Genomic DNA, 13,547 nt, shown 5'->3' on the forward strand with positions numbered 1-13,547 from the left:
CTTACCACAAAAATCCGCCATCTTGGATGACGTCATCAGATGACGTCACTATGGCTACCATTGATGGCGTCATAGCAGCCATCCTGGATAATTGTACTTTTGGGTAGAAACAGCTTTGTACCAATACTGCAGTATATCATGGTGTACGAATCTAACTTCAGTGATTTCGGATCTTAATCCTGTGTGACGTTGCTTTCTGAGCTCGAAAAACTTGAACCTCAATGAGTGTTGATGAGGTTTTTCACAGCAACATATGCTTGACCAACTCGCAGGAGAACGATGCCTTATTCAAACTGGCAGTTGACTGTCACATTTGTGGACCGCCATTGGATAGAGAAGCAGAAACTCCACATAAAAACCACTGTCTCCTAATGGGGAGGTTCTGCAGCACAGCTTACAAAGCATGCAACTTGAAACACAAACTGCCATGACACAAATCTTTCTCCTTCCATAATTTGAGTGGGTATGATGCTCACTTCCTTGTTGAACACCTGGGTGATTTTAGGTTGAAAGGTGATAAGGTCAGTCATACCTGAGGATGTAGGAAACTATATTTTATTTTCCAAGCGTATCACGCCAAGAGTAGTGCTCCATTTCCTTGATTCACTATGTTTCATGTAAGTGTTTTTTCCGGAACGTGAAGAGACAAATCGTTTGGAGGGTATACATATCACCAGAGCTGCATGCCCTGATGTACAGTTTCAGCTTGTGACAAAGAAGTGAGGTCTTTCCTTAGGAATATCCAGATTTTGTGGAGAGACTTGAAGAAAGCACATTTCCCAACATAATTGCATTCATCAGTAAACTGCCACTGCCATAATGAATACAGAGTGTGGGCATGTAGTGAACGTTTGGATGGAGTTCAGTATCTCTAATTTAGGGGAACACGCCAGATTGTCCATGTACATAAACGTACAGCTGCTCACAGACTTCGAGAAATTCCAGAGTATATTAATGGATACATACGCTGTGGATCTTCCTTCTACTGTACCGCACTATGTCTTTCATGAGACGCACTGTTAAAAAAGATGTCTCTACATTGAACTGTTGGCTAACGGTGGGTTATTGCTCTTTTCAGATGCAAGATTCACAGGCTACTTGGCCAGTGCTTACACAGAACACCAGGGCAAATAACCCACAGATGAGCAAGGAGTAGCATAGGCCATTTGAAATATTTGAGCTACATCCTTTTCTTAGACATAAACAACCTCCAAGGATACGTTATACAACTATTCATTGAATGTTTTTGATGGCTTCCTGAAGGGAAAATCGTTAGACTGATTGATTAATGAAGCTAAAGGGCGAGGTCATCAGTCCTGTGATTTCAAAGTTACTCGTGGAAGGGACAGGGTCTACTAAAAGTGGAGGGATCCAGTGAGAGGAGTCAAACTATGAAAGTAGGAAGTTAACACATACACACAGTAGAACGCTAAATGGGTAGACCAACTCTAAAAACTGGAAAAACGAAGGGGTTAGAGAGCGGTTTTTCCATGGGGTCCCCAACCAAGAAAACGTGGACAGAGATCCCAACCACAACCACCCCGCCCCTGCTCGAGGAATAAAGTAAAACCTTTTATGTCAAAATAAAAACCACTTTCATGGACGAAACTGAGGAACAGTTCAACCTTCCATGAATCGTCTTCTAATATTAAAATTTAAGGGCTGTGGAAGACTATACTTAGTATGAAGGGCCAATAGCGGGAGGTAAAGGGTACTTTCAGTCTGGCTCTGCAGCCACATTGGTTGGGGTGGGAGTTTGTTATGCAAGAGGAAACAATGGGTGAGCCTGGTATGACCAATGTGTAGGCAGTGTAAGACAGTGGACTCCTTCCGAGAGGAGCAGTAGGAAGAGGGCCAAACTACAGCAGTCTCCTTGATTGTGCGGAGTTTGTTACTGAGAGTAGTAGAGCATCAGATGTCATTCCACTTTTGGGCAAAGAGAGAGATTCGACGTAGATCAGCATATTTGCAGCTGGAATCATGAAAGGGAATGGGGGTAAATATCTGCATCTCTAGCCAAATGGTCAGCCAGTTCATTCCTTGGGATGCCCACATGATTGGGAACCCAGAGAAAGACAAGTGAGCAGACGGCATTGCCAGGGGCAGAGAGGTCATGGATAGCGGACCCCAAAGGCTGACGAAAGTAGCCTCGCTCGATAGCCCGCATGCTGCTCACTGAATCGGTACATATTAAAACACTATGGAGGAACCCTGAGTAACAAAATGAAGAGCCCTGTTAATGACTGGCAGCTCTGCTGTGAATACACTACATGATCCCAGCAATAAATGGTGTTGTAAGCCAGTAGAAGACATGAAGGCATATCCCACCTTATCTATTGTCTTAGGAGCATGATTGTAGAAGATGGTAGCAATGTCAAACTCTGCAATGATGGAACGTACAAGACATCAGAAGACCATATGGGTGACAGGGACGTTAGGATCCTGGAATGGGTCGGTCCTGATCCATGAGCTAGGCAACATCCAAGGGGGGATGTGCAAGGGAATACACAGGGTGCATTCCAGTGAATGGATACGAAGATCCTGAGAGAGGGGAGTGACATGTATTCCAACCGGCAATCCTATCCATGGGTCGTTATCAGAGAGAGACATCCCTCGTTTGCGAAGAGGACAGGGTGCACAGGATGGTCAGGGAATCGGCGAATGGCGATTGCATCAGAAACTAGGAGTTGGCTCCGTCATATTTGTAGAGGCGAATCCCCATTTCTGTGAGGAGACTGGCAATGGCATAGTGTGAAAGGCACCTATACCCAGACAAACCCGACACTGGTGAACAGGGTCAAGTATTTTGAGAGTGGAAGGAGCCATAAACCTGCGTACTGTAATCTATTCTGGACAAGACCAGAGCTTGGTGAAGATGAAGAAGAGCATCACAGTCTGCACCCCAAAATGTGTGGGCCAGGAGGTGGAAATCACTAAGCTTCCGCATGCATGTAGTCTTTGGGTGACGAATATAAGGTATACACATCATATTTTTACCAAAAATAAGGCCCAAGAAACTCAGCTGTGTTAGAGTATCTAGGAGCTGGTGGCCTAAATAAAGTTCTAGATTGTATCATACTAAGGGTCGATGAAAAAATGCATAATTCGTGTTTTAGAGGGAGAAAACTGTAAGCCATTGGAGACTATCCACGCAGGGATCCTTTGGACGGCGGCTTGGAGCTGGCTCTCGGCAGTTGCTACTGAGTGGGATGCAGATCACTGACATAAAACGCCGGGATAACAAGAGGTCCAACACAGGTTTCTAGCCCATTGATGGCTATGAGGAAGAGTGTAACACTTAACACAGGACCCAGTGGGATAACGTTCTCCTGAATTCGAGGGGTGCTGAGTGAAGTGCCAACTCGAACCTGGGAGAGCCGGTGGGATCCATCAGCAACATTCTGGACATGGATACAATCTTTTTTAGCGGTAATGCCTTTCGGAAGAGGGATAAAACTTGATCCCACATTAACTCGTCAGAAACAAGTGAGTGCACATGGAAGTGAAGTACACGGCTGAATGCCTTAGCAGACATTCTTTCACACTTTTTCGAAAATGGTCCAGTATGACACTCTTAGGAACTGCGTGATTTACCTGGTAATTTGTAACAGTGGGCTATATGGCTGCTGCTACAAACAGACCAACGCCGTATCAGTATGGTCCAGGGCACGACGGATCTGACTGGGGTGAGTGCATCATCAACAGACCTACTTGCAACGAGCGCATCTTTAGAATAAATTTCTTTATTCCACGTCTTATGGAGCTGGTTATTACTTATTCCTCTCTATTTTTATCTGAAATTCGCCACCAGAGTGTATCGGAATAATGGTCACTTTTTTTTAAACAATCCAACTTTTGTCGAGTCTTAATTTATTGCATTTTATGAGTTTTACATCTGGGAAGCCTACTACAGACATTACTCATTGTATTCTTCTTTTTGCTTTATAGCGTATAATTATATCATTGAAGAATATGTGTACGCCTACAGCAGCAACATCTGGCAAACTTGCAACACATTTTGTGGCTACTGTACGGTAGTTTGTTTTGAACACTAGTACTGTTAACAAGGTGACTCTATTATATACCAGAATTTGTATGTGTGTGGTGATGCTGGCGCTGATTTTGTGGTTAGCATTTGACGATGCCACTATGGCTTCATTGTATTATGACATGTTTTTTTATAAAACAGGAATGCCTCGTCATATTTAAAGTGTGTAATTTTCGCATGTATGTCATTAGTACTTTTCTTCATGGCCTATTTTATGTTTTAAGCTGTAGACAGCCACCAGTCGTATTTGTGTTTTGCTGCAGATCTGAAGATGGTCACTGCTGACTGAAACTGGTAGTCTGAGGACCTACGGTGTTTGTGATCATAGACGTGAAATAAAGAAATTTATTCTACAGTTTCGGTCATTGTTTCGTTTATGACCCTGTCGCAGCTTGTGAATGAAACTTTGTTGGAGGACCGGGCCCCTGTGATGAAGACATCATAGTCGGGTCCAGCCACTGTGTTGTTATTGTTGGAGCAATTCCATCTCTCGAAAGTTTCACTACTCTTGAAAAGGAAGTGAGTTTGATTAGTAGCCTGTAACACACAGTAGACACATGCACCCATCAATCATTTCTGAAGGTTACACTGAGGTTCATTGACATCTGCATAGCCAATAAGGAATTTTAACTACTTGGCATCATCATTTGGAATATTATTAATGATTGTAATATTCCTCTGTTCTCTTCAACGTCAACATCTTTCGCTATTTTCTATCAAGTGCATTTAGAATAAAAAACAAGCATTTGCATCGTAAGTATTGCATAGTAGTGGGAGGAGGAGAAATGTTACTTACTGATTCTTCATAATCGAACCAAAGCCTCATGACTTCAGGTTGAGTATTGCGGTGATTTGGCTGGGCCAATTTTATCCCGCTTGCTGTTATCCTACTCATACATAGGTATAATTGTATTCAGGAAAAAAAGGTCAGACACATGTACTTCCATTCAACCTCGCCTGAATCGTTCATGAGGAAAACTATTGTTCTGTCATCGGAGAATAGTGACGATGTGTTTGCGGCCTCATCATGGTCACATGACAATGTCAGTGCTTACTCGCTCCATCATATTGAAAGAAGCGAGACTGACACTTCATATTGGTGCAGTAGCCATCAATGACAATTGGACAGAAGTGAACAGGAGCCACTCAGCACGACTTGCTTATAGTTGGCGTTATCTAGACTGCCAGCGTACCAGCCACAGCTCGCAGTTGGAGTAATGCTGATGCAACTTGTATTTCTCTATGACATGGCTGTGCGAATTATTTGAAATCAGCGAGACACTGGTCTCGTTGTGTTGTAGACACGCCACGAAACGTGTCGCCTTGGTATCCAACTGTGCTGGAAATGCACACACGCCCCATGTGCACTGGTTTTGTAAATCAAGCATTTTTACACGCGGCCCATTCACCACAGAGAGAGGTTGACAGGTAACTGTTGACCTTGTGTGCACACACGTGCTGTGCACCACCCTATCTGACATGTGGAGGTACACACGTCACAGCGTCACAGAGGCATAACGCGTTTAGATATCTGAGCGGCTGCAGTGATACCGGACAGGTGCCACCTGCTGTGTTGCTCCATGACGAACTGCGTAGGCAACGTCCTTAACCTATAAGAGGAATAGGAGGAGCTGAATAAAAATAAATACGCAGTTTTTAAAAGACATTATCATTCATTGATAACCTAATTTAAGAGTATTTGTACATTATCTGAAGCATGCATCTGCTCACAATTGCCATTACCACACATTTGCTTGAGTCTATGAATCGATGGAAAGTTGTACTGTTGTAAATTTCGAACTCAAGATTCTTGAAGATGTCGCACAACCAGAACACTTTCTTACAGCCTCTCTACATCTACACTAGTGAACCACTGCGAAGCACATGGCAGAGGTTATGTCCTATTGTACCAGTTACTAGGGTTTCTTCCCATTCTGTGTGTGTACTGAGTGTGGGAAGAATGAAACTTGTCCTCATGATCCCTATGTGATTGATAATTATCGGGTTGTAATAGATTTCTAGAATCATCATTTAAAGCCTGTCCTTGAAGCTTTGTAAGTAGGCTTTCTCGGGATAACTTACATCTGTCTCCAAGAGTTTGCCAGTTAAGTTACGTTAGCATAGCTGTGACACACACACACACGAGTCAAACAAACCTCTAACCCTTCATGCTGCCCTTGACTGCATATGTTTAGATCCCCTATTTGGCACAGGTCCCTTTGATGCAGGCTATGCAGCCTGTGCAATAATAGATTTCGAGTGATGCTACCATATTTTCATAAAAAACCTCCTCAGCATCCTAGAGATTTTCGCCGGCCGGTGTGGCTATGCGGTTCTAGGCGCTTCAGTCCGGAACCGAGCGACCGCTACGGTCGCAGGTTCGAATCCTGCCTCAGGCGTGGGTGTGTGTGATGTCCTTAGGTTAGTTAGGTTTTAAATATTTCTAAGTTCTAGGGGACTGATGACCTCAGATCTTAAGTCCCATAGTGCTCAGAACCATTTGAACCTAGACATTTTCCATGGTGGAATCACATCAACCATGTAGTTTTTTGTGTCTTTGGCATACTTTACTATGCTAAATCATGTTGGTTAAGTGATAATTGTGGGAAACCTCATTAATACTACTACTGCATTGGAGAAATGAGAAAGCAATGAATGCAACATTCTGAAACACTGATGGTCCACACTTAACGTAAAACGCATCTATTTGTAGCAATGTGTACACTTTTAGGTGTCGTTATGAAATATATCCCTTGTGGCGCAATACCTCTAAATTTATACCACACACTGTACCATTCCTGTGAGAGGTGAAAGTTTACGAGGTGGTCATATAGCAATGATGCGCATGCTGTGGTGCCTGGAGTGAATTTTGTGATGATTCAAATTCAATAGGTATATCTACAGTCAGCCTCATTTTGTTCTGAACAATCTTTCACCACTATGGGTACTAATACTTTAAACTGCTTTGTACAGAGCGTGTATCTGTATCTGCCATAAATATCATAGTAGGAAGGCTATGCACGATTTTATTCCAGTCAAGCTGTAAGTTATTATATGGATGAAAGTTGGAGTTCAGGCACACTCTAGCATTGATTAGTTTACAGTTCTGAAACACGGTCGAATCCTCTTTCAGGTACCCCTTCCTGTCTAGCTGCGTCACCAAAATAATAAATTGAGATGTTTCTAGTTGAACTGATGTTTTGATTGTCCATGTTTGTCTGGATGTCTCTGGAAGGAGTGGATATTCGTGACACTTCCATGAAACTGTATTCAAAATGAGTAAAAATTTGTGACGAATTTATGCAGATCTGGATTTGTATGTGGCCTGTTTCATAGTAATGCTATAAGCTTGCTGTCCTTTTTGCGAACAGTCCAAGCCCTTTCTTGTGGAGTTCCAGTTCCTTTACGGACTCCAATTACCCTATTATGCCTTCTAGTTTCACATGGTTCCTCCTCTGCATCTTGCGCTTTCTTTGCCTGTTCAGGCTATAGCAGTAACCCCTCCTGCTAATGAGCCAATAGCTGATAGCCCTGCAAGTGCCGGAAATGAAATGTGTAGTAACCAAGTAATGCACGCAACTGATCAAAGTAACATAATACGGCTTTATTCATGAACCTCTGAATAGTAATGGAAAGAAATCTCTCATGACTCCACAAATAACAAGACAAAAGAAACATACAGAAGCTGCAACATAAGCGATACACAGAACAACCGATGTGAGCGGTACAAGTTAAAGTAACATAGTGAGCGGTAGTCAGTGCATACAGGCGCAAGGCGCTGGTAGATGCCACAGAGGAGAGCATGCTGCGTACACGCTTACCACAGGCGGCTTCCTTTGGCTGGCCCACGCTGATGCAGTTGGCGGTTGATTTAAGTACCAGATATGGTAACACTACACTGCGCACATAAACACACATATGCATTAGTCGGAGGATACAGCACACTTCTCCCACTTGCAAAGAGGGCACGCAGGCAATGGACAGACACCGGCGGCCTCACATCGGATCAGGAGTGGCAGCCAGTGCCAGTGGCGAGGGCGGGACGATGTGCTTAGCGGACACCAGAGGATGTGGTAGAAACATGCAGACACATTCACATACCTGAGGGTGGTGGGCCTATGCAGCGTTAATTTGATGGGGAAGGACGGTAGGCTTTAATACATTATAAGCTGTTCCTCCATGAGATTTGCATGCTGACTTTTCGTCAGACGGTGATGACTTTGTCGTCGAGTGCCCCCTCGACGCAAACCATCACCACCTATGCAGCGTCTGTGGCTCGACCCCCTGGCGATGATTGCTGAGATGATGCTGGTGAGGGAGCCAGTCGAGGAGGCGGCCAGTGGACTAGGGGTGCCTCCACAGCAGGCGATGGCGAGCTTGAGACAGAGGGTGGAGGGGTGGGCTGTGGCGATGAGGGGTGCACCTGTTAACTAGTAGGTCCTGGCAGTAAGCGGGGCTGTAGTTGATCAAAATGGCGTGCCACCTGCCCACCATAGGTATGGACATCACAAAGGCAGCATCCCCGGCAATGGACAACAGTGTCCACTATCTACTTGGGTCGGTCACCCTCACACCCACACCTATAATCCCAGCGGAAAGTGGCCATACTAAGTCCATTGCAACAGGTGTGGCACAGGCAGCAGTTTGTGGCTGCCGGCTAGAAAGCAGCTCAGCCCGGGTCCATTCACCCATAGGCATGAAGTTATAGGCGCTCAAAAAAGTGAGAAGGGCCTGGCAAAAAAGCTCGTCTCCTAGTTAATACACTCCTGGAAATTGAAATAAGAACACCGTGAATTCATTGTCCCAGGAAGGGGAAACTTTATTGACACATTCCTGGGGTCAGATACATCACATGATCACACTGACAGAACCACAGGCACATAGACACAGGCAACAGAGCATGCACAATGTCGGCACTAGTACAGTGTATATCCACCTTTCGCAGCAATGCAGGCTGCTATTCTCCCATGGAGACGATCGTAGAGATGCTGGATGTAGTCCTGTGGAACAGCTTGCCATGCCATTTCCACCTGGCGCCTCAGTTGGACCAGCGCTCGTGCTGGACGTGCAGACCGCGTGAGACGACGCTTCATCCAGTCCCAAACATGCTCAATGGGGGACAGATCCGGAGATCTTGCTGGCCAGGGTAGTTGACTTACACCTTCTAGAGCACGTTGGGTGGCACGGGATACATGCGGACGTGCATTGTCCTGTTGGAACAGCAAGTTCCCTTGCCGGTCTAGGAATGGTAGAACGATGGGTTCGATGACGGTTTGGATGTACCGTGCACTATTCAGTGTCCCCTCGACGATCACCAGTGGTGTACGGCCAGTGTAGGAGATCGCTCCCCACACCATGATGCCGGGTGTTGGCCCTGTGTGCCTCAGTCGTATGCAGTCCTGATTGTGGCGCTCACCTGCACGGCGCCAAACACGCATACGACCATCATTGGCACCAAGGCAGAAGTGACTCTCATCGCTGAAGACGGCACGTCTCCATTCGTCCCTCCATTCACGCCTGTCGCGACACCACTGGGCTGCACGATGTTGGAGCGTGAGCGGAAGACGGCCTAACGGTGTGCGGGACCGTAGCCCAGCTTCATGGAGACGGTTGCGAAAGGTCCTCGCCGATACCCCAGGAGCAACAGTGTCCCTAATTTGCTGGGAAGTGGCGGTGCGGTCCCCTACGGCACTGCGTAGGATCCTACGGTCTTGGCGTGCATCCGTGCGTCGCTGCGGTCCGGTCCCAGGTCGACGGGCACGTGCACCTTCCGCCGACCACTGGCGACAACATCGATGTACTGTGGAGACCTCACACCCCACGTGTTGAGCAATTCGGCGGTACGTCCACCCGGCCTCCCGCATGCCCACTATACACCCTCGCTCAAAGTCCGTCAACTGCACATACGGTTCACGTCCACGCTGTCGCGGCATGCTACCAGTGTTAAAGACTGCGATGGAGCTCCGTATGCCACGGCAAACTGGCTGACACTGACGGCGGCGGTGCACAAATGCTGCGCAGCTAGCGCCATTCGACGGCCAACACCGCGGTTCCTGGTGTGTCCGCTGTGCCGTGCGTGTGATCATTGCTTGTACAGCCCTCTCGCAGTGTCCGGAGCAAGTATGGTGGGTCTGACACACCGGTGTCAATGTGTTCTTTTTTCCATTTCCAGGAGTGTAGTTTAGTGTGCCTGGTGAAGAAAGTGTGGAACTTCGCGCCGTAACACAATGGAAAAGTCTACTCTGGAGGAGAGGTCTTCTGTGGACAGCACCAAAACACCGTCAAAAAAAAAAAAAAAAAAAAAAAGTGGTAACGCAAGAAAAAAAAATTGTGCAGTGGGTCCGAAGTTCGACCTGGTGGTTTTCTGACCAGCTCTATCAAACAAATTGAACCACCTGGCGGGGAACTGGAACGCCGGCAATGGCAGCTGGTTGGGTTCTTTGGGGAAGGAGACCAGACAGCGAGGTCATCAGTCTCATCGGATTAGGGAAGGATGTGGAAGGACGTCGGCCGTGCCCTTTCAGAGGAACCATCCTGTAATTTGCCTGGAGTGATTTAGGGAAATCACGGAAAACCTAAATCAGGATGGCCGGACGCGGGATTGAACCGTCGTCCTCTTGAATGAGAGTCCAGTGTCTAACCACTACGCCACCTTGCTCGGTAATGGCAGCTACTAAGCGGGAGCACATATTGGGAAACCCTCAACCGTGGGCTGCATTCCAATATCAATATGGAAGCAAAGCTGATCTTCATGATGAAAATTGGGAATAGGACCCACAGGAAGTCGGGACAAGGCATCAGCATTGGCATGTTTAGACATAGGTCGAAAATGGATTTTGTAATTGTAGCAAGACGAGAACAGCATCCAGCGTTGTAGACGTTATGCTGCCTTTCAGGCAAGGGCTAAACAAGAAAACCAAGAGCTTATGGTCAGTAGTAAGGGGAAACTTGGACCCATAAAAGAAACATGAAATGTCTGGAGGGCCTAAACAATGGCAAAAGCCTCTTTTTCCACCTGAAAGTGGAAGACATTTAGAGGCGAAAGCAACAGGTTGTTCAGAGCCTTAGGCATATCGGTGCACTAGGAGCAGGCCGAGACCGTACCGTGAGGCATCAGTTGCCAAAACTGTGTGCTGATCCGGAGGGAACATAGCTAAGCGAGGTGCGGAGAGTAGTTTGTATTTCAACATTTGAAAAAGCATGTTTGCAATCCGGGCTCCAGCAAAAAGGTACACTCTTGCGTACCAAGAGTAGCGAGTGGGCCAATGAGGTCACCTCTCGGCAGGAATCTGTGGTAGTAGGCTATCTTCGGTAGGAAGGCCTGAAGCTCCTTCGCGGACGAAGGACGAGGCATACATGTAACAGCGGAGATGTCGTCTGGCAGGGGGCGAACACCATCTCGTGGGACCTCGAACCTCAAACAATATAAGGTTGAAACAACTGAGATTTCACAAGGTGCAGACTGCAAGACAGAAAACAAAGTGCGCAAATTTTTCAAGTGATCGGCCGTGGAGGAGCCCTTGACAACAATATTATCCAGATAATTAATGCAGCTAGGGACAGGCGTAGTCAGTTGCTCTAAAAATCGTTAAAAAATAGCAGGTCGCTAGCTACACCAAAAGTAATGCTGTAATATTGAGAGACCAAAAGTAGTATTCAAAACCAGAACTTGCTGAGACTCTTTGTCCACAGGAACCTACAGACATGCTTCAGACAAATTAATTTTAGAAAAACACTGGCCATTCAATATTTTCACTAACAGTTCCTCCTGGCGTGGCAGAGGATGTGTGTTCACGAACGACTGCTCGTTGGCTGTAGTAATGTTTCCCCCACGGCTTCCGAACTGTAACTAGCATAGATGACCATTCAATAGCCATAACAGGTTTCACCACCCCTAGAGATTTAAGTCTGTCCAATTCTGCTTTCACGTGATTTTGTAGGGTGGCAGGAATCGGATGCAGACAACAAAAACAAGGCGAAGACATGAATTTCAAAGAAATACGAGCAGAAAAATTCGTAGCATGCCCTATACCTTCATAAAAAGTCTGAAAATTCCGTAAACAGTGTTTCAAAAAATGGTTCAAATGGCTCTGAGCACTATGGGACTCAACTGCTGAGGTCATTAGTCCCATAGAACTTAGAACTAGTTAAACCTAACTAACCTAAGGACATCACAAACATCCATGCCCGAGGCAGGATTCGAACCTGCGACCGTAGTGGTCTTGCGGTTCCAGACTGCAGCGCCTTTAACCACACGGCCACTTCGGCCGGCAACAGTGTTTCCAGTTGAGAATACGCTACCGGAATGGACACAATGTGAACTGCGTCAGAGATGGAAAATCTAAAATGCGTGAAATGCGTCCATCGCGAACAAGTTCTCAACACCGGCATCAGCAACCACGAAAAATCTGATGGAACGAACCACTGTCTTGTAAGAGGAAGATGACACGGCTAAGGTCGTGAAGATAGGCTGGGCAGGCCCTGATATGACTGGTTTGGTTTCGTTCGGCATCAGTAGAATTCATCAGACTCCGCTACGACCTGCATTCTTTTGCGATGGTAGCTGGATAATAAACTGCCCGTGTTATCAAAAGTGAGAGCTGCTGGTTCTTGTACAGAGGCGAGCTGACAGTAATTGATACACCTTAGATGGAATCCACGAGAGAAATAAGGCCTCTCACAAATTAGAGGCTGTCACACCGAAAGCCAAAAAATGCTGTCTGTTTTTTCGTAAGCTCCCCAATCCTCGGCTAAATCATCATACGGAGGAAAAATCGGTGGGTAGACCGGTGCCCTGTCTATTACTGGAAGCCAAAAAAGTGGTCACTGAAGAAGTAAGCTGTAAAATCAGGGTTGTTAGCACGGTGTCCAAATGACTAAACCTGATGAAACCGCAGTTATAGACAGCATACTTGGAAACCGTTCAAAACTCGTTACCAATCGTTAAGTAACAAAATAATACACAAAACCGGCTCAAGTAACACAAATATGGCTTTATTCATAAACCTCTGAACAATAACAGAAATAAACCTCTCGCGCATCCACGTACAACAGGACAAAAGAATCATACAGAAGATACAGTACAAGCAGTACACAGAACAATTGACGTGAGCGGTACGAACTAAAAGAACTTATTGTGAGTCAGCGCTGGTGTGCGCGTATATGTAGACGAGAAAGGTCGGTAGACAGTGTGGCGGAAATCGTGCCGTGTGCACAGCACACTTCCTGCAGGTGGCCGGCCAGCGCTGATACAGTTGGCGGTTGATTTCACACATTTGGTGAAGCTACACTTGGCGCACCCACACTATACTCTGTTCATAATAAGAATAAACCTGATGTAAACAAACACAGACGCTATGATCGGTCAGAAACCGTAACACATGTACACTGATGTTGGTACGCTCTTGGAAGTAGGTCCTACTTGTGTATTAGATATAATATTTCTAAGTTACGTTGAAGGAACCTTTAATATATTATAATGTATTAACTGCCATCAATG

At 45.9% G+C, this 13,547-nt stretch overlaps 1 protein-coding gene across 1 annotated transcript in view; it reads left to right on the top strand.

Moving 5' to 3' along the window:
- The window catches only part of LOC126419604 (uncharacterized), a 1,338,018-nt gene that overhangs the window by 1,302,935 nt on the left and 21,536 nt on the right, over nucleotides 1-13,547 (top strand). The window lies entirely within an intron of this gene.

The sequence above is a fragment of the Schistocerca serialis genome, chromosome 9, assembly GCF_023864345.2.
Source record: "Schistocerca serialis cubense isolate TAMUIC-IGC-003099 chromosome 9, iqSchSeri2.2, whole genome shotgun sequence".
NCBI classification, from domain to species: domain Eukaryota; kingdom Metazoa; phylum Arthropoda; class Insecta; order Orthoptera; family Acrididae; genus Schistocerca; species Schistocerca serialis.